The following is a 25289-nucleotide window of genomic DNA, read 5'->3' as shown; positions in this document are numbered from 1 at the left end:
TAATTAGCAAAAAGTTTATTCTAACTTTTCGTCACTTTGTCTCATTTAAATTATCAGCAGCCGCGTACAGGATCCCTGCCAATAAACATTTGGTAAACATGTTTTAAACATAATTAATTGCCAATTGCTTTTGAGAAGCTGTGTGTGCGTGTGTGTGTTTGTGCGTGCGAACGTGTTTTTATTAAAGATATACATATATAAAAAAAAAGTAATTGCATTTCAAGCATTTTATCAATAAGCGGCGCCAGACGACGCTCGCGATTCGTATTTCGTTTACCACTTCAATTGCAAAAACAACAATAACAACTACATACAACTACAATTTGCGTATAAATACGCAGTAAGGCGCAAAGCAAACACGTAAACGAAGCTCCAGCAACAACTGCCGTTGTTTTTGTTGCTCTTGCTGTCGCTGTCGCAGTAGCTGTTGTTGTTGTCGCCGCGGTTAAAACATCGCCGTCGTTGCTTGCCGCTGCCTGCCTGTTGTGCGCGCAATTTCCGGTTTCCGTTTCCGTAGTCGCGGCATCGTTGTTGTCGTCGTCGTCGTCGTCAGTGTTGCCCCTTACGCTAATAGGCACGACAATGTTAATTTGGCTGCCAGCTTGAGAAGAAGGTGTTAAATGTTAATGAATATAACACACACACATACTATCCATTAAAAAAGAAGTGTTGGAAAAGTGTAGCATACGTTGCAGAGTCGATTACAAGCAATTTGAATATCTCCACAAATTGTGGGCACTATAATTGTGGTCAGCAAGCAATTTTGAAGCAGCCCCCATTCACTGCTCAATTTCCTAGCCAGAAACTACAAATAACTACAACATCAGGTAGGTGCTTGACATGCTAGTGACTTTTATAACTAAAGGAGAAAAATGAAAAAAATGTACATTTTGTTTTGCTGCTCTTGGCATTTAATTTCATTTCATGCGCCCCACTGCTGTGTGCCAAAACACATTTCAGGCGTGGCACATGCACACACACACACACACACACAAACACAAAACAATGGGGCTAAGCAAGAGAAAATAAAAAGGAAAAAACGGTAGCCCGAAACAGCGTGTAAGACTAGCAATAAAATGGCAAGCAGCGCAAAAGTTTTGCGCGCCAAAAAGCATGCAACGCAAAGCGCAAAAGGCGCGTAATGTTTATGTGCAACATAAAACTAACGCGGTCGTGTCGCATTGTTGGCATAGCTCTGGGGGAGCTCTTGGTGAGATCTAGGGAAGATCTAGGGGATCTAGTGGGGCCTAGGGGGAATCTAGGTGGGCGGAAGGGGCAAGGCAGCATGCCGTGTGCGCCATTTTTATTTTTATGAACTTTTATTATGATTTTTGCTCTTGCTTTCTTTTTATGCTCTACACTTTAAATAAAAAGGTATCATGTGTACGAGTATGGTGTGCGAGAATTGTTCATAAGGAAGCTGTATTTTCTTTTTAAATCTAAGCAATAATTAAATGCAGTTATTTGTAGAAGTTAGAACATTTTTTGTCATTTCAAAGAAAAATGCATAGATTATAAAAAACATATAGGAAAGGATATCGCAGAGAGAAAATATATTTACAAGGAACTTGAAATGAAATAAAACGTTTATAATAGATTTAAAATATTTTAGGAAATGAAAATAAATACACACATACACATGCAATTTTATTTATTATTCAAAATGTATTTCGAAAAATATGCCAAAACATGTTTAAAAAAAACGATGATGGTTTTTCATGTAAATTTCATGTAAATAATCAATAAAAAATTGATAATAAAAGAGTTTTTGTTGTACTTTAAATATTCGTTCAAAAACGATGATGGTCTTTTTTTAAGTATGAACGAGATATCGAGAAAATCTCAAGTAAATAATTAATAAAAACTTTAAATATTCGTTTACTTATTCTTTTTTTTTCTTGTTCTTAAAAATCAATGCAAATAAATAGTGAAGAGCGTAAATAGATAATCTAGAGAGTGAAGCAATGCGACTTAATTTAGCTAGAAAGCACATTTATTTTTTTTAATTTTTTAATTTTTTGCACCTATAATAGACCAAACAATATTTAGTGTAATTAGACAAAAAATTAAATAATAAGGTTTAAGAAGTTTCTCATTTATATTTGTTCAACAAAAGAAGACAAGATTTATAGTGATTATTATTTGAATATTTATCTTTAATTTTACTTTTTTATTTAAAATAAATATCTTGTATTTTCTTTCATTATAAAAACGGCCTTCCACTAAAACAAACTTTCAAAACTAACAGTTGATAGATACCAACATAATCGAGCAGTAAATAAGACAACATAAGAACCCCAAAGGGTAGACAGCAATTGCGCCAAGGAAAACATACAAAAACATATTAGTTTAATTTCGAATTGAGGTAATCTTTTCAGCGTATTCTCGCTTCGGCAAAGCTGAAGAAAACATTTTATTCCCTGGCCGTTTCTTGTGCTTTTGGTTCACTCGGTCTGACTCGCTGCTTATTCTATGTTTGCCATGAGTTTGTTGTGTATGTCGTTGTAAACAATAATCATAATAATCATAAGCACAATCACAGCAGTATGCGAGTTAAGGCAACAGCAGCATCCACAACCGAAGCAGCAACAGCAGCAACAACTACTACTACAGCAAGAACTTTAACGACGGCTCGTTGTCGTCATCATCATCACAACCTTTTTGCTGCACGTTTTTAGGCGTTTTTCGCACGTTTGTTGTTTGCAGCTATTCAAGCGCCTCGTGCCTCGTCCAGACACAATGGGCACACACACACAGACAGACGCACACACACGCATACACCGTTACACACTAACACTTACAACATGCTGCCTTTGTTGTTGGTTGTGTATCGCACTTAGTGCACTAAATTGCGCACAATTGAAAGCATACTTTCAGGTGCCTAAGCATTTAGTGCCGTACTATGTGAACTTTTTACATTTGCGCTTTGCGCTTTGTTCCTTGTCGCTTTGCACTTTTTGCTGTTAGTCGCGCTTGTTTGTACGCTAACAAAATTTTAATGCAAATGCCGTCTCACTCTTGGTTGTCGTCGTCCTGGACTGACTGACGGACTGACAAACTGGGTGACTGGCTGGCTGGCTGGCTGACTGACTGGCGGGCCCCACGCACATGGCACCTTTCCAAACACCTGTCTGCTTATTTATAGCATTTTTTTGAATTCTTTCATATTTTTTTTGCGCTGCATACCTCTTCACTTGGTTGCCCTTTTTTGCGCTGCTCTGTTTCCATCCCTTGTGGGGCACGAACTGTTTTGTTTTCGTTGTAGCTCTTTGGCCCAAGGGACTGGCCTCGTTGTTTGTTTATTTGTGCTCTTCTTCCTTGCTTTTCAATGCGTTTTTAAATGAAAGGTTTCCATTTTTTATTATTATTATTATTAAATATTGCAGCACATTAAATTTTGGGGACGCACTGCTAGAATTGTGGAGGAGTATAGCGAAAAATGTTTGCTACGAAATGGAAAATGTTTTTTTTTTTAAATTTAAAACATGAATTGTCGAGGGATCTTCTGGTAACGTAGGCTAAGACGCAGAAGGTGGGACTGTAAGTGGATTGTCAAGGCGCCAAAAATATCATTTCATTCATTAAGTATCCAAAGGATCTTTTTCAAGTATTTTTGTGCTTAGTAAAGCTAAGCATTATATAATCGAACCTAAACAGTATTTACTATACTTGCCTCTAAACTCTATACAACAGAAATATGGTAAGTTTGTCATTGGATAGTATAAAGTATACATATTTTGATACATAGACGAGGGTTAAGAGTTAAGCTACCTTAGGAGGTCCACTTTAAATTAAAATGAATGGAGAAGCTCAAAAAGTACCTTTAATTTTCAACATTAGGGCCAAGTGTCTTACAATTTGGCTGAGAACAACATGCAAACAAATAAATAGTCTATCAAGAAAGAAAGGCAGACAGACAGATGAATGAGAAGTATAATTTGTAGTGACGGCACAGCTTAGAGCCAATTTAGTATCATCAACATGAATGTCCAATTAAAAACTATTATTTCAGCCAGCTCAAAGGATCCTCATCTCCATTGTAATTCAATATTAAATGGCCGGCCATCCATTAGGCTTTGCAAAAGCTCTGTCTAATTGCCAGGCTAATTTACACCTACACCACTCCTGGGTCGTCCAATCAATGCCAAGTTTAGCTTAGCTGCATAAAATTTCAGCAGTCGAAATTCCTTAGCACTAATTGACCCTAATTCCTTTAATCAATAATATTTGAACTGCTGCTGTTGCTGTTGCTGCTGGTTTAGTAAACTTGTCGCTTCCGCTGCATGCACTGTGGACGATGAGCCGACCAGCAATCGCATACTTACAAAACCCCATTGTCCGCCTGTGTCTGTGAATGAGTGTGTGTGTGTGTGCGTGGCATAATTTCATTACATTTTCTCTGCAATGCTCTTTACGCAGCTTTAATTAGATTAATGAAAAATAGGATTAGGCAGTCAAAGCCTTAAGCGCGCCGCATGGCCAGACACAAGGGGCTCAAAATAATTGTGTCTAGGGGTTGTGTCTAGGGGTGTGCGACAACCCAAAAAGTATGCCCTAAATATATGTATGTATATAACTTTAACTTAATGCTATGAGTCTTAAAGTCGCTTGCATAACTTTCTTACATTTTTGGACGGCGTCTTGCGGTTTTATTCCCAACTTTTTCTTCAATGCCTACATAAAAATTAACAGTCAAGATTCTTTATAATAAACACAAAGTAAAATTGAAAGTTTATGGATGAGAAATAAATTTTAAAATACTTCATTTATTAATTTATTTATAATGATACCAAATTCTATTATTGTTTTGATCAAATTCAGTTCTTACATTAAATACGGAACATGAATGTTTGTCAAATTAAAAAAGAAAGTGAAAAAAGAAAAGACAATTATTTTTATGCCAATTATCGTTTGAGATCATTAGCCTAATTAGTTGAGAAGATATTCAAAGCTTGTGAAGTATTAGGTGTTAAAGGAAAATTATTTTCCTCAAATTCCTTGTTTTTGTTTTTAAACGGATTTTAGTGTTTTTATTATTATTATTTTTTTTTCAACTAATTGTTTGTCTGAACATCTGAACATTTGTAATTCAAAAACTCGTTGTTCTGCAGTAAATATTTATCACTGCACCCAATTACTCTTGGTATTCATATTTAATGTTTGAAGAACAACACGGTGAGACCCAAAGCAACCAGGAACTTTTAAAAATGAGGGCACCCACTTGTTATTTTGGCAAAATGAGTTTATTTATTATCCTCCGACTTAATACAAAGTTTTGCACGATCAAGAAGAATTTTTAAAGAGTATTTCGGCAAGAATATCCTTTGGAGTGCTACTACAATGCTTTAGATTGTAAATGTCACATGATGCCAAATCATGATAAAATAAGTATGGAATGGAATAGTTGAGGGATGAAACGCAATTTGTTGTCAAAAAATCAGTCACGAGTGGCGACCGATGAGAATCAAAAAGCAATCATCGAACAGTTTCGAAAAGAGTTTTTTCGAAAACAGAACTTAATATTTCCTTAAAATTTGTACCGATAGCAACAAATTGGTTTCTATCCATCAAATTGTCATAAAGTTTCGACTGGATGTCGATCAAATATGTCCCTCAGAAAGTAAATGGTATTCAAAATTTCTCTTTGATTTGGGATGCACTAGTAAGGGGTGTATGAGTTCCGATTTCTTACTTGAATTTGTGAAGAAATGTAAGCTTCCTTAAAATAAGAATAAGAAGAGTATTTTAGTTTGAAAATCGTTTTGCAGCATGTCGCCTGTACATTTAAGTACAGAAACAAAAACCGCAAAAGTCTGCAAGTCTTCATTATTTGACGCTCAGCTGCCAAGCAAAGAAAGTGAAATAAAAATACTCTTGGAGGCCAACAAGCTCCCCACGCCGCATCCCCACACTGCGAATTGGGGCTCTGTGCGTGACATATACATCAAATTCACAGCCAGAAGCAACCGCTAACCATGAAGAACGCATTTAATGTTTTCAAATTAATTTCAAACAATTTTTTTTGTTATGACAAAGTTTTTGACTGGCCGGCATAATCTATTATAAGCGTTTATAATATTTTTCGAGTCAGGGAATTTGTTTCTTGTTGTTGGGGTGGTTTACTTGTATGTCCCCGCTTTTAATTGTAGGCGTGTTGCGACTTAATGAGAATGCAAAGTGGCACAGTTTTTTTCCTCCCCAAATAATGTGAGTCTGGGGAGTGATTTTTGGACAATGAATTGTCATAAATGTAAGAAAAGTTAATTAATATTTATGTGCATGACCGCACAACGAATTGCTACGCTTAATGCTCACTAAAAACATGAAATTGTTCAAGAATACTCGTAACCACAAGCTGGGTAAGAGAAATCTATCAACTTTAAGGAAAGTGTTTTATATTCACCCGTCCTTAAATATTCTCTGGCGCTGAAAAAATATATCTAGCTCTAATATTTAATATTTTATTTATTTCAACGAAGCAAGTTGTTGAACTATTCAGATGTTTTTGTGGCACTTTTGGGATTTTTGCATGATGCTTAAATTGGTTAAGTAATCTTCACTTTCGGTTTGTGTGGAGGGCTGGGATTTTTAGCCAAACTTGCCAGATTAATAAATCAAAAAGCAACCGAAAAGTTACCTTAAAATCATAGCAGCAAGGTTGTCTTCGTGCCCAGACTCACATACTCGTACTCGCCGCTTATGACAATCACTTATTGTAGGGTGTCTGTGGGGCACATATGTACATATACCCGTACATATAAATATTTCTAAGTGTGCGTGTGTGTGTGTGTGTCGATACGTATTATCTAAGTGTGTTTGGGTACGTGTGGTGCCATAAATTTTATAAAACAAAAACCTAAGCAGCTCAGAGTGTATGTAGACAACTGGGTGTGAGTGTGTGAATGATTTTTCATGCGAAATATAGTATATGGGAAAGGCGCCGTGAGCTAGATTATCAAAAACTGAAGTCTGTTTAAAGAAAAAATATGCACACTTGCTTTAAGAAAATGTTAATATTTTTCTAACTTTCTGCTGGTATGTCTGAGTGGGAATTCAAAATTAATAATAAGACTGAGAACGGATTAAAAAAAGTATTTGAGCTTAGCTCAGACATTTAAAAAAATAAAAATAAATAGGTATTTAAAAAAAAAGAACGAAGTACCAACCGTTTTATATTTGTATTACTTTAATGTACACATGGACTATTCAGTACTAGAACCGACTGCTGATACCTGTTTCTTTACGGGTTGCTTCTTTATCGACTTTACGTTACGACTTTTCACAAGATGTGACTGCTTAAGATATTCTCTACATGTTGGCTTCAATTATATGTTATCTATATCCGAAATGTAAATACATAGAGTCGGCAGCTTTAGAAATTTTAATGGCTTTAATCATGCAGTGCAGAAAAAATATATTTAGTCACCTTTAAGCATCAGTTTCGAAAACATTTAGTACATTTTTGTACACATTATCCAGTAACAGTAAGTGCCGACATTTTCAGTTCAAAGATGTATAGCAGATGCAGCTCCCACTTCCTGCAGCCTCCTGCCAGTTGGCTTCGAAATTTTTCCAGTGCCAAAAAATGCAAATTTAAAATGCGTTGGCATGTCAAAAATCCACACAGGGTGCAATTGCTCCACTCAGTGTGCCGGGAACAGGGAGCAGAGGGGGCAGTTGAAGTGTATGGTTCGCTCAACTAAGCGACAAAAATCGATAAACGAGACACACACACATTCACACACACACACATGTGTGTATATGTCAGACAGTCTGTTTGTGTGAGGAGGGGGAAGAGTATGGGGATAAGCTTTTAGTATCTTTTGCTATGCAACTGCTGCCATACATGAATTTGGCAAAAGGACAATACACACAGATAGAGAGTAAAAGGAAAAAAGTATCAAGAAAGATGGAGGGAGGATGGGAAAAGAATAGCTTAATAGGAAATAGCGTAAAAGCGTTGAAAGATTTGCCCAACTACAATACATGCAATACTTATGTACTTATATACAGCCATATACATACATATACTGATATATCTAAAGGAGGGGTTGTTCTTGCTCATACAGAGTTAGGGCTTGGGTTTCGGGTTTACTTTTCTAACGAAAAAATCCTTGCACGTATCGCACTAAAGAAATCGCCAAAACGCATTGGCATGCCACGCATACACACAAACACACACACATATGTACGAATATATACATACATATGTGTACATATATATAATACATATATGTATGTATGTATATTTGTGTGTAGAGACAGCAAAAGTTCAGGCATTGTGATGCTGGTGCTATTCAAAAAAGGGGTTATACGCTTATCGTCGTCGTCGTCGTCGTCGTCGTCGTCGCGAGTTTTGTAAAATGGGCTGCAGGTCGCCGCTCTTTGGCATTAGTCGAATGCAAATTTTTATAGCAGCCTTCACGTTGTCTGTTTACTTGAGGCGCTGATAAGCTCGACATAAGCACATATACAAATGGATTTTGCCAGCGTGATGGGAGTATGCCTCTTTATTTTTTTAAAGCATACTTTGCAGCGCACTTTAATAAAACGCCATACAGCAGCAGCAGCAACAACAACATTACCGGTTTGCGGAAGTTCTACCAAATGAACAGCATGCGTGTGTGTGTGTGGGTGTGTGTGTGTCATGTGCGCCTAAAAGTAGGCAATAAGCGTTGTGTTTATGTATCTGGTACAAACATTTTAGCGTATTTTTATTACGCGCCAGCACAGCCCCTGCCTGCCTGCCTGTCTGTCTGTCTGTCTGTATGTGTGCCTTTGCATGCATGTGTTTGTGTGTTTACAGACGCGTCGACAGGCTCATTGCTAAATTTATGAAAATTTTTGCTGTCTGATATGGAACACAAGAACTGGAGGAGGAGGGTTCAGGGTTCGGAGAGCGACGGGCGTCAGTTGCGCCAAAAAGCATTAGCACCCAATAGAGTTTAATGTGTGCGTGTGCGGTTGCCTGCCAGTCTCCATCTGTGCCTGTGTCTGTGTTTTCCGTGTGTGTGTGTGTGTGTAAGCCCCAACGGATGTATATCCTGTCTGCGTGTGGCACATTCGCGTCTCTTGGCGACTGCGGGTCGCCGCCTCTGCCACCACCTCCCGCTCCACACCCAAACGCCAATTTGCGGCTTAGCATCTTTGAATTATTGAGGCGCGCGCTTGCTTTGCACAAGGTCCTGACACAGCCCATCTATCGGTCGTCAACGACTTCGTCCCGACGCTGGTGGTTGCGTGCTCTTGGCCAAATTAAAATTTTATTAAAATGAAATTTGCGGCTTTCTGTGTGTTTAGTTTCAAATTTTTGAAGTGATTTTTCGCTCATGCTGTTTTTGTTGCAGTTGTTGTTGTTTCTGTTATTATTGTGAGCATTCTCTGCTGCGAGCATTTCCTGGAACTGCGGAAGTTTTGTTAGATTGCGATTTATGGGCATTTTGGGTTTACTTGCGCATATTTTAGTTGGAAGACGTCCAAATGTTGCCTGTGGTTTAGCGCTGAGGTGAATATTTGATATGTTGATTTGTTCCAAAGTATTAGAACTTTCGCTCTATATACATACATATGTACATATGTATGTATCTTTATACATACATATATGTATGTGTATGTATCTTTATACATACATATATGTATGTGTATTAATAGTTTAATAGTTACAATAGTTGATAAATAAAAAATTACATACCAATAAGTGGCCCGGCTTATGTAAGATAGATGTTTAAAAATTATTTCCCACATTAAGCAGTTGCGATGCGTCTGAGAATAGGCTTTTGACTAAAGTTACAATTGTGGACATTTCATGAAAGCTCATAATTTATTACACCTTTCATTGTACTTACTGTTTGCATGCTTATGCTAAATAAATAAAAAAAACTTACTATTTGATGAATCCAAGCTAAGTTCAGAATACGAAAAATAATGTTGTACAATTTATTTGAAAATCGAATTAGCTAGAAATATATTAAATGTTGAATATAGAATGCAGTGTATCTCTATTATTTTACTTTGCATATGAGATCGAGGAAGATCGTTTTGGACTCTTGTGAATGTGTTTGGTTTGTTATTTTTAGAACAAATAATCAACGCCGATACAGCCGATCTAAAAGTTTGATTACCAAAAACGCAGAGTGTGCTTATACAACAAATATGTAAAAATAATAATAATAATGCAATAAATATATATAATATATGTATATAAAAATAACAAATATTTATAATATAAAAGCAACAGGAATACTAAAATGCAATCTTAATTTATTCCGATTTTTTCCATCAGGTGGAAATACTAAGCCACAACTATTTACCTACACTAATAAAAAAAAACCACGTAAATTTCAATATTTACACGTAGATTTAACTATTTTGCACCATCGTGTGTTTCAGTATAAATGAAGTGTGCACACTTAAATTTTAAATTTAATATTAAGATATTAAATTTAAAGTGTGACGATATTAAATCACAAGTGATGATGTGGGGACGTGGGTTTGATTCACGCCAAAGGTTTATTTTTTATAATTATAAAATATTTTTTCCACTTTTTTGTCTACTCTACTGGTTTTAATATTAATATTTAATATGGTTCAACATTAAATAGAATATGTATAAATATAAATTAATAAGGAAGTTTTACACTTTGAATATTATTCATATTAAAATCACTAATTGAATATGTTTGTTGTAAAATTTACGATGTTTATTGTGTATTTGATTTGAATATGAAATAGTAGAACGTTAAATTCAATATGAATTTGATCAGTGTATATATTTTTTTCTTCAAACTTCTTGCCTTTCCACTTTTCTATACAAATTTCAGCTTTTCATCTCCAGCTCCATCTAGGGAGCAACTACGATTTGGAACTACAAGTAATACTTTCTTTTTTCTTGACACAATTTCTCAACTACACTTTGCTTGTCTCACTCTCTACCATCCCGTCTCTCGTTCCGTAGAGCTTACTTTTTTGTTTCGCCCGCTCTGTCCTGCTTGTTTACATTTCACTTTAACTAAGCCGCCTAAAATTATGCAATAAACTTTACTTTTACGCGCCCCACTTGCTATGCCGCCTCTTTTATTGTTGTTGTTATTTATTTATTTTGTATGCTGCCTGCCAAATGTTTTGTTGTTGCTTTTTGCTTTTGTTTTTGTTCTCTTCTCCGTTCTGTTCAGTTGATATATACCGCACTTATCCTTGCGATTTTTGATGTTCGCACGTTGTAGCTCGTTAGGCGGTGGCCCTACGGTGGTGCCATTGGTGGGCAATGGAGAAGCACGGGTGCTTTTTTTTTTGGTTTTTTTTTGTTTTTTGTGGGGCTGCGGGTGCGAAATGCCAGCGCATTGCAAATCTTATTTGATGATGCCACGGCAAATACTTTAATTTATGCAGTAATCCTATTACAATAACAACGACGATGAGCAGGACGACAATGTTGGAATGGCAGCCATAAAGTAACAACAACAACAATAGCAATGGCTACAACAACAATGCATTTGTATTTTGTTTTTACTTGCGCTCTTCAGCTTGTTGAGTATTTCATTTTATTTTGTTTTCATTTCGTGCGCCAATTTTGCGCTTTGCCTGAGCGTGGACCTGGTCTTCAAGGCATTGGGGCATCGCGGCATCGAGGCTTCGAGCCATCGAGTCTTCCAGGAACCTATGTACGCGACTCATTTGCATTTTCTGCGCATTTGCCTTTGGGTTTGCGCTTTGGCGGCTTTCTTGCCGCCTCCATCTTTGCCAACGTCTTAGCAGCAATTCAATTTATTTTAATTTCTGCTTTTAACACAAAAAATTACCAATTCAATTTTATGACTTTATATATTTTCTCCCCCATACCATTACCCATTTAAGAATAGTAAGAGGAAAAGCGAACAAAAAAAAAACGATAGATCGAGCAGGCGTAGTCGAACACGTGGTGTAGTTCACAAAAGCAGCTTGGGAATCCCAGTTTTCAGCTTTGTCCTCTACTTGGATGACAAGAAATCGAAGCGTTTCGTTTATATCTGCAAACACAACAAAGCGACGCTCTTTATCTGTGCCATCAATATACGAGTTCGCATGTATATAGTATATGTATCTGTGTGTATATCGCTGTATATCTACCATGACGCAAAGTTTGTTTGCGCTATATTTTAGTTTAGTTTCATGCAAACAGTTTCGCCCGCTTTGTCTCGCAATATGCAAATCAGTTTACAAGTAAATTTTGCCAAACGCTTGGCAAATTCCAACGCTAACGGGTGCTCATCCTTATCCCCGATGCAGTTGAAATCAGCTTACATCGATGTGAGCGTTAATGGACATCATGGATGTCGGTATACGAGTACGGGTAGAGAAGGGTGAAAGCGCACCTTAGAGCAGAATTCTCTTTCAATTGCCATTCACATTTTAAAGTGCGGCATTTCAATCGATTATTTAAAGTTGCCTCAACTAGAACTAGAACTGTTTCGTATTTTCTAGGTGAGCTTTGACGTTTTAAGTGAAAAACAACTATGCGGAGCACTCAATTGACCCTCACGATAACTGAATGTAAGTCACTTCTGTAATGTCGATTAATTTCTATCATTTCTCATCCATGTTTTTCCTTACGTTAATCAATTCTCTTTAAGTCCTCTTTTCAGTTCTTGTTTCATTCTTTAAACAAAAATCTATCCAAGGATTGCTTTAATTGTCATTGGCCATCACTTTATCAGCCCATTATAACATTTTCCCATTTTTGATGGATATTGCTTTATTTATTGAAATTCATCGATTCAATTATTTCATCGAAGTATTTCAAACTTTCCTGTTGTTGATATATTGATAAAATAATTCGTTTTTCATTTTTGGAATAAAACGAAATGGATAAGGAACAACTATCCTTGATTACTTCCTTCCAACTAAAGCGCTTTTCTCAATTGAGTACAAATGATATTGCTTTTCACATGAATAGCAATGAAATATGGGGACCGAAAAGGCTTACTATTCATATATTTTTATCACTTAATGGATGCTTTCTATTGCATTGTACTCTATTGCTATCCACACACACATATATAATCATTAACCCAATCACTAGCCAGTCAATCAAATCACTACGACACGTCAAAGAAATAAGATCAAACATTAATAAATGGTGAATCAGGCGGGATGTCGTGTACTTAGAGCTTAGGCAACTTATGTAAAACACGTCAGGCGGCTCTGCAGCAATACATAAGAGCAGGGGCAGGACCTCATTTGTGCCCTGAATAAAGAAGAAGATGAAGGGGCGGATGGCATTTCGGTTTTGGGGTGCCAATGACGACAGTGGCGATAAAAGAAAACGCAGCGAGCGTCAATAAACATTTCATGACGAAAAAAACGAGGCATAAAAGCGTCATAAGGAAAAGGGAGAGAAGTAGATGCTGTCGCAGGTTATCAGGACAGCCAGAGCGGCCGGAAGCGTTGCAGTCAAACCGAACAGAGGTTGTAAGAATAAAATTTTCGAACGCATGCGAAAATCTAAGAAAAACAGCCAAAAGCAACAAAAAGCAAAAACTGACCTCACAGTAGCTACAATAAGTGTGTATGTACAATAAACAAATTTAATATGAACAGCGGAACAGGCCACAGGGACAGTGCCACAACTTGGCCATGTCAAGTAATGGGCGAGCCGTCTTGCCACATGGCGGCCACATAGCCACAACAGCTGTTGGGCAGTCGCAGAGGCAGGGGGTGCATATTTTTGTCCTTTTTTTCCTCTCGCTGACTGTTTCAACAAATGAAGGAGATGGAAGTACTGGCGGAGGGGATGGACGGACTAGATGCGAAAACCAATTTCATTTGGGGTCTCTAAATGACATTCCCGCTTGCCTTGGCTGTCTTCTGTGTCTGGCTGCCATTGCCGTTGTTGTTGTTGTTATCGTTGTTTTTGTTATTGTTGTGTGTCTTGGCTGAAATGTAAATTTTATCGGCACGTTAAATGGTTGCCAATACCAAGTCATGGATACTTATACGATACGGTTACATAAAGCGTATTCGTACAGTTCGCAGATGTCTCTGCGCTTTTTATGCGTCACCAAATCTGTTGAAAATTGCTCGATTATTTTGTTGCTGCTGCCCTTTTACTATATAGCAAATCGTATCGAAGTATAGTGCAGAACTAACGCTAAGCCGCAGAAATTGAACGAGTGAATGCGACTGGCACTGAAGCGACTGATATATAAATACAAGTAGATAAGCAGAAAGTTTTGATATGAATGTTGTGTGTGTTTGGGGTGAATAGTTTGCGGCAGTTGGATCTGAAAACATCTGACAATAACTATAAGTAATTGATGATCTGTATGCAGTAGCTTTGGAGCCTAAATTGACTTTAAACTTTTTAATGTAAATGCTAACAGTTCCAAAAGAGTTCTTTCAAGATTGCAACTAAAGCTAAAGTAATTTCCAAAATTAACAATCTAACAATAATAGACTAAAAAAGTTTCCTTAATGCTGAATATTAACGTATGGAGTTTCAAGTTTTTAATGTTGATTAAATTAGGGACTAGCACTAATTTAGAGTGGCTTCAATGGCTGTCATTGAAATATTTTTAAAAATAACATTCTTTGTCAGGAAAATGGAGATGAAATCATTGTTGATACGACCTCCTTTACACGATGTTCTAATTTAAATCGATATAAATGGTAATGTTCTGATATATGTAAAAATTTGTTTAACAACATTAATTTTTGACTTTTTTTATTTTTGTTTTTATGAAATAGAACAAATAAAGGGTGGAAGCTCAACATAAAAGCATACTTTAAAAGATTTATTTTGTCATCGATTTGGAAGCGTTGAAAGTGTCGCAAATGATCAAAATCAGAATGTTATCATAGCTGGACCAGAATAATAGCTGTTTCAGATTGCGGCAATCCGCATATCAAGCATCCAAAATATATTTTATGAAATATATTTTACACTTCGATTCCAAAATGTACATTTGAGACAAATTACATTATGTAGAAGATTTCATTATTTCACCTCTAGCCGACATGAATATTTTGAACTACATTTTAAAAACCAGCATTTAATGCGTTAATTGAATATTAAATCTCTCGAAATTAAACACTTTTTATTTAAAATTCATGTATGTAATTATTTAGTTGTGCATATCAGTTTTATTGTTTTTCTTATTTTTGATGCATTTTTAACATGAAGTTTTAGAGTGTGGTGTTCCGTTTTACCGTTTTTCCATACTTATAATCCCCTTATCGGCTTAGCAGCTGCACATATTGTTTAAAGACACCCATGTGCAAGTTTAGTTAGCATCATCTGCCATAAAACTTTAATCTGTACTCATTGTACTTATATGTATGTACATGCGTTAGAGATTCCATCGCAAAACTATAGTTGTGTACATATTTGTCTATGTTTTTTTTTATTTTATACGTATTTATCATTGTTGGGAATTTGTAATTTATTTGAGAAAAAAGCATTTTAAATATTTCATAGATGTATATATGTATTAAGTATAGAAATTGAGTTTGCCTCTTAAGGAAATGAAATTTGTAGAATAGAATTGCACGCCTGAACGTCTGCTGCTACAAACAATTTGTGTGAAGTGTTTTGTCGGAAAAATTCCGACTGCACATATGTGAGGCACACCCAGCATCCTTTGCTAAACAATTAGGCAACAAATTTTCTGCTTCAAATATATATACTATATATATATTTGTTGATATATATGCAGATATTTCATTTAAATAAACTGACAGAAGAGTGGTTTTTGCATTTGTCTGCGGCAACACTTGCCAAACTCTTCTCCCAGTCGCAATCTCTCTTTTTCTATCTCTTACACTCGAGCTTGCCGAGTTGCTCGTCCATTCTGGCTTCGTTGCCATACTGTTATTATGTGTGCACACTTTTTGTTAGTTTCGTTTCGTTTGCAGCTAAATAAAAACATTGCTTTAATATTTGCTCTTAATTAAATTCGAGTTCTCTCGAGCGTAAAGCTAAACCGGAAAAAACGAACTACTTGGAAACTTTTGCCAGGGCGGGCCGCTACAGCTACAGCAACAGCTACAGCTACAGCTACATCTACATCCACAAGTACAGCTGCAGTTTGTCTGAATGGGCGTGGAAATGGGCGCAAAAACCACTTAATCCAATTTAAGAATGCAACCACTTGAGTGCATGTGCTGAGCTGAGCTGAGCTGCAAGTGCATAGCATATGCATGTGCATTATTTGTACAAAGTTTTTCGGCAGCCTTAAAGTATGCTACAGCTTTTTTCCAGACTCTTAGTCTTGTGGTTTTTATCACTGCTAAGCCATAAAATTTGTGCTATTTATTTCTCAAAAATAAAACCAGATAAGAATACGAAAATTGGAGCAATGTTGCGAGGGGAACACATGGAAACAGCTTGGTTTCCACTGCTGGTCAACGTTGTGCGTTTTGTGGGCCATAAATTAGCTGCTCGGCATTGTGTGAGCAGCCCACACAGCCAATTTTCCATCCGTCCACCATCGTTGGACCCCATTCGTGTCTCTCCCACGGCCATTTTATGTGCACTGATAATAGCCCTACGACTATATTTTTGCATGCTTACACAAATTTTCGACTGGCACTGCCTTATCAGCATTTGTGAGTCGAGAGGGGCTGTGGTAGGGGCAGGGGCAGGGGCAGGGGCAGGAGTGAGGGTGATTGTTAGCGTGAGGGTTGCAACGATTTGGGACCCATTTTGTTCTCCAGTAGTTTGCCGGCCATTGTTTGGCTGTAGAAAATTTATATATTAGGTCATTAGGTTTGTAATAATTTGCTGTACGATCTGCCCGCCAGTGTTTGTGTGTGTGTGTGTAGCTTGCATGTAAATTATGTAGCTGTGGTAGTTGTTGTTGTTCTTGTTGCTTCTGTTGCTTATTGGCATCATTGTTATGTGCCATGTAGCTTAATAGGCAATTATTTGTAGGCTGTACGTGTGTGTGTGTGTGTGTGTGTGTGTGTGTGTGTGTGGACGTGTTCTATATTTGTTCGAAATGCTCCCAAGCCTTGTAAAGTGCGTATAATTTGCATACATACTCGTATTCGTATGTGTAAGTGTATAAATGCTGGGTGTATGTGTGGGTAGACTTGTGTGGCAATATTCAATGGCTACATAACATTTAGTTTGTTGTTCACGTTTAATTAAATTTGCCCAAAACTGGCCTATTGCATTTTTAATGGCACACAAATAAACGCATATATGCATTAAAAACTCTTGTGCTCAATTAACATTTAGCCTTAAACTATGCAAGAAGTTGCAGGAATGTTTGCATGACATACTTTCAGCGAAAAATCAATTTTCTAATTAAACCATAGCCTGTAGAAGAAAAAAGAACGTTGCAAATAAAAATCAAACTCATATTTAGGCAAATATAGTAGCTCTGAGGTGAGTGGAATATTTCAAATATCAAGCGAAAAGTAAATAAATCTACTAAATCAGTTATGCTGCGGCATTTTTTAAAACTATTGTTATATTAAACAGTTTTGGCATTTTGTAGGTAAATCAAGACTCATTTTTAGAAGTGTCGTACGATTTCCATTTGTAGTTGCATTCAGTGGTTTTTTGATGAGAGGAATTACCCTTAAGAAAGAGCGAACCGATCAAATAAAATTAGCCCGAATCACAGCTCATTTTCTTTTACATATATTTGCATCGAATATTAGAATGAGAAAAGGGTAAGGATATTTAATAGTCAGTAATCAGCTGATACTGATAATTATTAACTTTCATTCAACATTGTGTTATCGTAAGAAAATTTGAATCGGAATATAATAATAATTTATTACCCGCCGTGTGATTCACAAGTAATTTGAATTACAAAGAAAAACAATCTGAATTATTGTGGAATTTAAGTTTAATTTCCGAGATCTTTGAAATATAAATATTTTTAAAGGCAGAAATGAATCGAGATAATAAGGAGTTAATTGCTAATGAACAAAGCTTGTGTGAAGCTAGAGATCTCGCCCACTGACTGTGTCTCTAATAATGGTTACTAGATAATCCCAAGTTGGACATAAATGAGCATTGCTCCGAAACGGAAAGATCCAGCTTTAAGGCCAAATTTTTAGCTGTGGCAATGGTGAGGCGACGAGTCCTTGAGTTAAAGCTCCCTTAATTAATTTGGTGCCTGCTCTACAATGTCTTATCCCCAAAATGAAATTGAATTTCCTTTGCGTACATTCCCGTAGTTTTGTTTTCGTTTTCTAAAATGGCATTTTCTCGGTGCACTTGCTGCAAGGAATGCAATAGAATGGTGCCAGCCAACAGTCGAGTAAGAACTTGGAACTATGCACTGCCTTGTCTGTGGCGAATGTCAGAAATTGGGCTAGCGGCGCAAACGGAAATGTCTCAGTTACAGTGCGTAATTTTCTAGCACACATAAGCTCAGACACACACACATGTGTGTGTATGTGTGTATGCGTGTGTATGTATCTAAATGTATGTATCTATGTGGCACACACTGAGCTACTTGATGCTGCTTGCGCCTTTTCCTATTTATGTTCGCATGTCCATGTGCATATGACCTCCATATAAAATAAATTACTTTAGTTATCTAAATGCTATATACTTATGCAATACTTATATGTTTTCGTATGTACACATATCTATATGTATGTAATTGTAACTGTATGTATGTGTGTGTGTGTGTGTTTGCTTTGTCGTCTGCCTTCAACATTTTCGGGCTCACAAAAATCGTTTACTTTTTTGCCATTTATGTCTTGCCAGCTTCAGCTTCAGCTCCGTCTCCGTTCTCCGTTGCCGTTCTCAGAGTCCTTGCTTTCGTCCTTTTCGGTTTTGGCGTTTCTTTTGCTTTTAGCCAAACAAATGATAACAATAAATTACACTCTTGAGATTTGGTCCGGGCTTAAGCCTGAAGTGCAGCAGTCGATGCGCCTGCCCGAGCAAAAATAATGAAGGCCGGCCACATTGAAGGGAGTGGCTGGTTGGCTGTGGGGCATGGGAGTGGTTGCCGCCACATCAAGTGGCAAACGCACTTGGGCTTTGAATTTTTTTCTTCTCTTTGCTCGTTGCTTGTGGTCTTTCTCTATTTTTCGACATTGTTCACTACACATTTTTATATTAAAAAAAGGAAGACAGGCCACAGCAGCAGTAACAGTAACATCAGCAGCAGCAGCAGCAGCAACAAGAATAAATGCTCTAATTTAGCGACTCAATTTGTGTAGTAAATTTATCAAAAGGAGGCACTCGATGAGTGCGTGTGTGTGTGTGTGTGTGTGTGCCACGCCCACTGGCACACATTCATGTTCATTTTAGTTGCCATTTATAAAAACGTCCACTGCTTACCTTTTTTTTGTTTACTTTCTGCGCCTTTTTGCCCATTGCCTCTTATTAATTTTTGCTTCTCCTTGTGTTGAGTGAGTGTAAATGTATGTAAGTGTGTATATATGTACACAAGTATGTATGTGTGTGTGTGTGTGTGCTGGTGTATGCTTTGTTGGGCTTTTGTGTGAATGCGGTGGTCAGCGCTTTTGGCAGGTAATAAATTTGTTGAGGTGATAATAAGTGCCATTGGCAGCGATTTGTTTAGTTTTTATTGCATACATTTGGGCGGTTGAAATGGTAGCCGGGTACTTGACGCTATGGCCATTTTGTTTTAATGCCTTTGCTGCCTACTTAAGTGCCACGCACGAAGTCATAAAGTCTCTTACCCGAAACAATGACAAAAGGTGTTGCAAATGTAGCATACTTTCTGGGGCGCGACGCAACTATACATATGTACATCCATAAATACGTGTACATTCAAATAAAATGTAATGACTTTCACTAAAGTTGGTGCTTAGTCAAAATGCAGAAATCGCCGACGTAAGCTTTTATACGACAAGGGGCGAGCACCCAAGTAAATCTGATGTCGAACCGGCAATGTCATCCTTACCCTGGTAACTGGCTCAGCGACAGGAACTGCACGCTCACGTTGCCCCAAGGGATCGATGATCTGAAGCTATTCATCGACTTTTTAAAATCTGAAATTAATTCGTTATTGAAATGAACAACAGTCATGGTATGTGAAAGTAAGAAAGGGAAGTAAAAAAACCTCAATGTTCTTAACACGATGCATCGATGGATTCCCATATTTTTTTGCTTGCGATACTCTATATAATTTGTTTATTTTTAAGTTACGATTACGATTACTTTATTGGTTCCCAACATTAAGAAAAACATTATGACAGCGTCGTTTCATATTTAAAAATGTTTCTGCATCGATTTGTTATAAAAAGACATCGGTGTTTTCCTTTCAACTTACATCCCTATCTGAAAGAGACTTTTAGAACAAAAGCAATACCTTCAGCAATATTTTCAATGAAAAAGTTAAAAAATTCGGGGATAATTTGTGGACTGCAAAAGGTGCTTTCCAAATACTGTTGCGCCCAAAGGCTGCGAATTTAAAATGCAAGCACTAAGAAGCGATGCAAACAATGTCTAAATTGTTTGACAATAATTTCTTTTTTTCTTGAAAGTTTCATAAATTTCTCATTGCCTATCAGCCAGGCACTTAACCCATATAGCTAACCAGTATTCGCGTAGTTTCGCTGTTCAAACTTTTGCAGAAAGTCGGCCCACATAAAGTTGTGTGGCATAACTTCTGCCACACTTCAGCACAGCGCTGTTCGCCGTAAAAGTATGTTTTAAATTTTTTCGCCATAAATATATTCCATAGCCTTCCAGAGGCTTCAATGAACGCGCTGGGGCGTGTTGCGTTCATCAAAGGCCAAAAATGAAAGTTTTTAAATAGCCACCAAAAGCCCAACCCACTCGGTACGTCGCTTAGATTGGCAACACTATAAAAATGCCAGCACCGAAAAGTCAAGCTGCTCTAACTTGTTGCAAGCTTTTGCAAGCTGCTTAGCGCCTATTTGCTAGGCTTTAAAATAATTTTATAGCATTTTTTATGACGCCACAACATGGGGTGGAGAGTAAAACAAAAGCATGGCTAAAAAAAGACTTAAATACTTGCACATTAGCCTCAATACATATATTTTATGTATTTTTATGTTTGCAGTGGTCTAATGTTTCGAGACATAGAGCCGACAGGCAGCTGGCCACTTGGGAGCGCGGTGCCTCGAGTTTGCTTGACTTTGTGTACATTTTGCTCTTTTTTATTTTTTTTTATTTTGCGTTTTTTAGACTCTTGATTTGATCTTCGTGGCACACAAATGAATGTTGACTGCGTGCCATTGACTTTGCTCTATGCGGTGGCGAAAGGAAAGGAGAAAATAAGAAACAAAGCCATGAAATTCTTGAATTTACAACAATTCACAAATCAATGGAGATTGAAAAAAATTGCATAGAACTTATTTTCTTTCTCTGAATAAAAGAGACTGCATATTTTGGGAGCTAGACTCATTTGCTGTTTAATAGCTAGCTGGATTATTTCGAGTTCTGAGTGCCATGAGGACATGATGCTGTTATTGAAATGTGAAGGAATATAAGTATACACCTAGACCTCTCTTAACACGAACTCGGCCTAACACGATTATAAATATGCTGATATATGAAAAGGAGGAAGGCTCCTTTTAACACAAAGAAAACATCGTTCTTGCAGCATTGCAGGCAATAAATATTTAATTAAAACAAGATAGAACGCTACAGTCGAGCAAGCCCGACAGTAAAATAGCCTGTACTCTCCACAAAAAAGAAAAATTAAAAAAAAAAAAATTAAAAAAAAAAAAATTAAAAAAAAAAATTAAAAAAAAAATTAAATTATTAAAAAAAATGAATGAATGAATTAATTAATTAAATTAAATGAGAATACATGTTTATGTTCAGTTTTAACAGCATACATTTACATCACGTACCTATGCGTGTTTATATGCGTGTATGTATGCAGCACAAAGTTGAATCAAAGCAGCAACAACAACAACAGCTGCGGGCAGCGCTGCCGACAGAGGCAGCGCATGAGCAGCGATTTTACTTATGGCTATAACTTTCTACAGAATTGACCTATCATGATGAAATTTGGCATACGGACACATTAGTACTAACTGGATGTACCTACCAAAATTGATTTCAAAATTCCGAGAATTACGGAAGTTATAAGAAAAAACACTAATTGCGGGGGAGTGGGGGGGGTGCATCGAAAAAAAACTCAAACTCGTACTTTCTCGGCCTTAGGAGAATATGGAAACCAAGTTTGGTTATTCTAGCTCTTATACTTTCTGAGATCCTTGCGTTCATACGGACAGACAGACGGACAGACGGACAGACGGACGGACGGACAAGGCTATATCGACTCGGCTTCTCATCCTGATCAATAATATATATACTTTGTGGGGTCTGCCACGCCTCCTTCTGTGTGTTACATACATGCGCACAAAACTAGTATAGCCTTTCACCCTTTGGGTACAGGCTATAAAAAGAAAAAATTTTATATATAATTTGCACATTCATGACATACATAATATAATAAATGAGGCGCTCTATACGCTGAACCTTGGATACAATTAAAACTGTCTTCTGAATCAAAGACATGAATGCCCTTGAGCTGCAAGAGTTGTAGGAAGACATTGCTGACGAATTATTACATTAATTGTTTTGAATTAGGAAATTAATTTGAAACCAGATGACAGGAAGTATGAAGAATATAAACCTATAAATACCATGTGGGAATCGAAAATTTTGATCCACTTATCGAAAGACCATTCAAGTTTATGAGAAAGTTGTTAAAAATATTTGTACCAACAACCAGTTGCAAAACTTTTTTTTCCAAGAACCACTACAAAAACACATATTTAATTCGGCTTATAAGCTAAGCCATCAAATGGATCTCATTTTGTTTTTTTTTTTTTTAATAATATGCTTTAATACTTTTTTGTGTGCAAACGTTACTTTAAAATGCAGAACTTCAGTTGGCAAGAATTACTCGTATGCATAAAGAAATAACTGATTTAAATTGAGAAATTGTTAGTATTATTATTGTGGGAATATTGCCATATATTATAATGCACTACTTAATTCGCTGGTAAAGTTAATTTGAACTGCGGAACTTTTTTTTTAGCTGCACATAAATGCCCTAAAGTGCAATAAGTTCTTGCTGATTTGTTGGCAGTTACCTTGGCCGAATATAAAGGATGCCATTAAGTTGCCACTGACTTTGGACTCCTGCAGCCTTGTTGTCATCATCGGTTATGCTTGGGTGTGGGATTTAGGTCAGCGGCGCCTCACTTTATGCATCTTTTCTGCTTATTTGCTCGGTTTATTGTGCGCATATCAATGCGCCGGACGCATTGTTTTGTGGCCATGGCCAGTACTGCATGCCCCGGTGCTGTACGTTCTGCTAAAATATTATTTTTATTTGGTTCAACGGGCACATTTGCAACATCAGCAGTGGCAACACAACCAAAGGCAGAAACTGCTGACTTCACCTTGATGCATGTGCTTTTCAATGCATCCTCACACACACACACACACACACACACACACACATACAGACTCAGTACTCAATACTCACCCACACGCGCTTGCTCGGAATTTTTATTTTTGGCAACGTTGGCGAATAAGCAGGAAAGAGCGCTTGCAACACACATACGAGTGCACGTACTCCGCGTGGCGAAATCAATATGCTTTCGACTTTTGGCAAGTTAGCACAGCTCTTGCTACAGTTGTTGCAGCATTTTAGGCGACGTAGCGACCTACTTGCCTCTGTGCAAGTGCCACAGTGTGTGTGCCACATGTGTGTGCCACATGTGTCTGTGTGTGTATGGCGGGCAAAACGAATTTTCTTGTCATATTTTCAATTTGTGTCGATTCGAGGAGGAGATGGAGATGGAGGGAAAAGGCAACTTGTAGGTGTCAGATTTTCATGCTGCCGATCTCTTTCACTTTGGCTGCTGCTTTATGGCCCAGGTTGACAATTGCAATAAAAATGTTGGCAGGGATTATAACAAGCATATAATGCCGCTCTCAGCCTCGTCAGCCCCGGCACTGTCATCCCCAGCGTTGTCGTCCCCAGCTGTTGTCAGTGTCTGGGTCAGTCAGCAATGCAATTGCCATGTTGCATGGCTTTGCTTTGCTTTGCTTTGCTTTGCTTTGACACGTCATGTACAAAATGTCAATTGTGCTTAAGAGCAAATGTATTTGATTTCAGGAAGGTGTTGGGGGAAAGGGCAAGAGCAAAAGAAAGCAAAGTGCAAATAATGCTCAGCCAAGTGAATTGCTGTTGTGGTTTTCCATTACACATTGTTAAGCCATCAACAGTTTACTTCTTTTTTTTTCACACACACTTTTCTCAACTCCAACAAAGCGAAATGTACGAGTGGTTTGTATTTGTATTGCATTTTTACTACAAAATGCACAAAAGTCAAAGCTATAACCCCGTATATGGCTTATAAGTCAATAATAACATTGAACCATGCAGGCATTTCTAAATTGATTTCAAATTAGGATAATTTAAAAAAAAGTATTGTTTTAATATATTTATGCTTTTAATCAACAATAATTTAACCCTTCCCAAAACAACAATTTAGCGCTGTTAATAGCAATTTGAAAGGCTTTCCTTTTTTGTCGTTTAAAAAAAATTAAAGACATATTCGATATTCATATGTTTTATAGTTTTTAAGTTAAAACTTTGTAAGAAAATTTGCTTTGTCCTATTGGTTCGCAAGCCACATTATTGAAATTGGTGGAATACCTTTCTTAAAAGGTTAACTCATTTGTTTTTAGATACATAAATTCTTAATATATTTGGTGTTAATTGGTGGATAAAGAGTATTCAAGGGTCTGCCCGGCACGACTTTAATGCTCAAAACCCTCATAATTTCTTGATGCTGCCGAATTTCATAGCCAGAAATTAAATGAAATAAATATTTATTTTTTAAATTTATTTTTATAATTTCCTGCTTTATGCTTTAATGCTCGAAACCCTCATAATGTCTTGATCGCCAGAAATTACACTAAATACATATTTATGTTTTAAATTTATTTTTTAATTTATTTTTATAATTTCCTGCCAGCTCGAGCTGTTTATGACAAATATATTTTAGAGGTAATTATTGATATCTTGCTCTCTATTTTCCTTTTTTCTGAGCAGTGAATATAAAACAAATAATAAACATTGAGAAATGCAATTAAAAGTCCATTAAAGGCAGCGGTATCATAATTTATAATTAGTAAGCAAATCTGTTTCAATCCCATTTGGTGAGGAAAAATATAATATATTGTAATATAAATATAATGAAATAAATATAAGTACTGCAAAACTGAAGACAAGTAGGCTTCTTATCTACGTGATATTAAACAATCCTTTTTTTTTACTTTGAACGGGTAGAACACTTAGCCATGCCAATGTTGATTC

The 25289-nt window shown here is 36.9% G+C and overlaps 1 protein-coding gene across 1 annotated transcript in view; it reads left to right on the top strand.

Moving 5' to 3' along the window:
• Window positions 1–414: 414 nt before the first annotated feature.
• Window positions 415–25289, top strand: part of LOC115634559 — a 207510-nt gene continuing 182635 nt past the window's right edge. The window contains exon 1 of the mRNA XM_030532375.1: window positions 415–827. The gene's annotated coding sequence lies outside the window, so the exon portion shown is untranslated. The remainder of the gene's footprint in view (window positions 828–25289) is intronic.

Source organism: Scaptodrosophila lebanonensis, unplaced genomic scaffold, assembly GCF_003285725.1.
Source record: "Scaptodrosophila lebanonensis strain 11010-0011.00,11010-0021.00 unplaced genomic scaffold, SlebRS2 tig00000001-arrow-pilon, whole genome shotgun sequence".
NCBI lineage: Eukaryota > Metazoa > Arthropoda > Insecta > Diptera > Drosophilidae > Scaptodrosophila > Scaptodrosophila lebanonensis.
The sequence above is the reverse complement of the archived record's forward strand: the minus strand, read 5'-3'. Positions and strand labels throughout refer to the sequence as shown.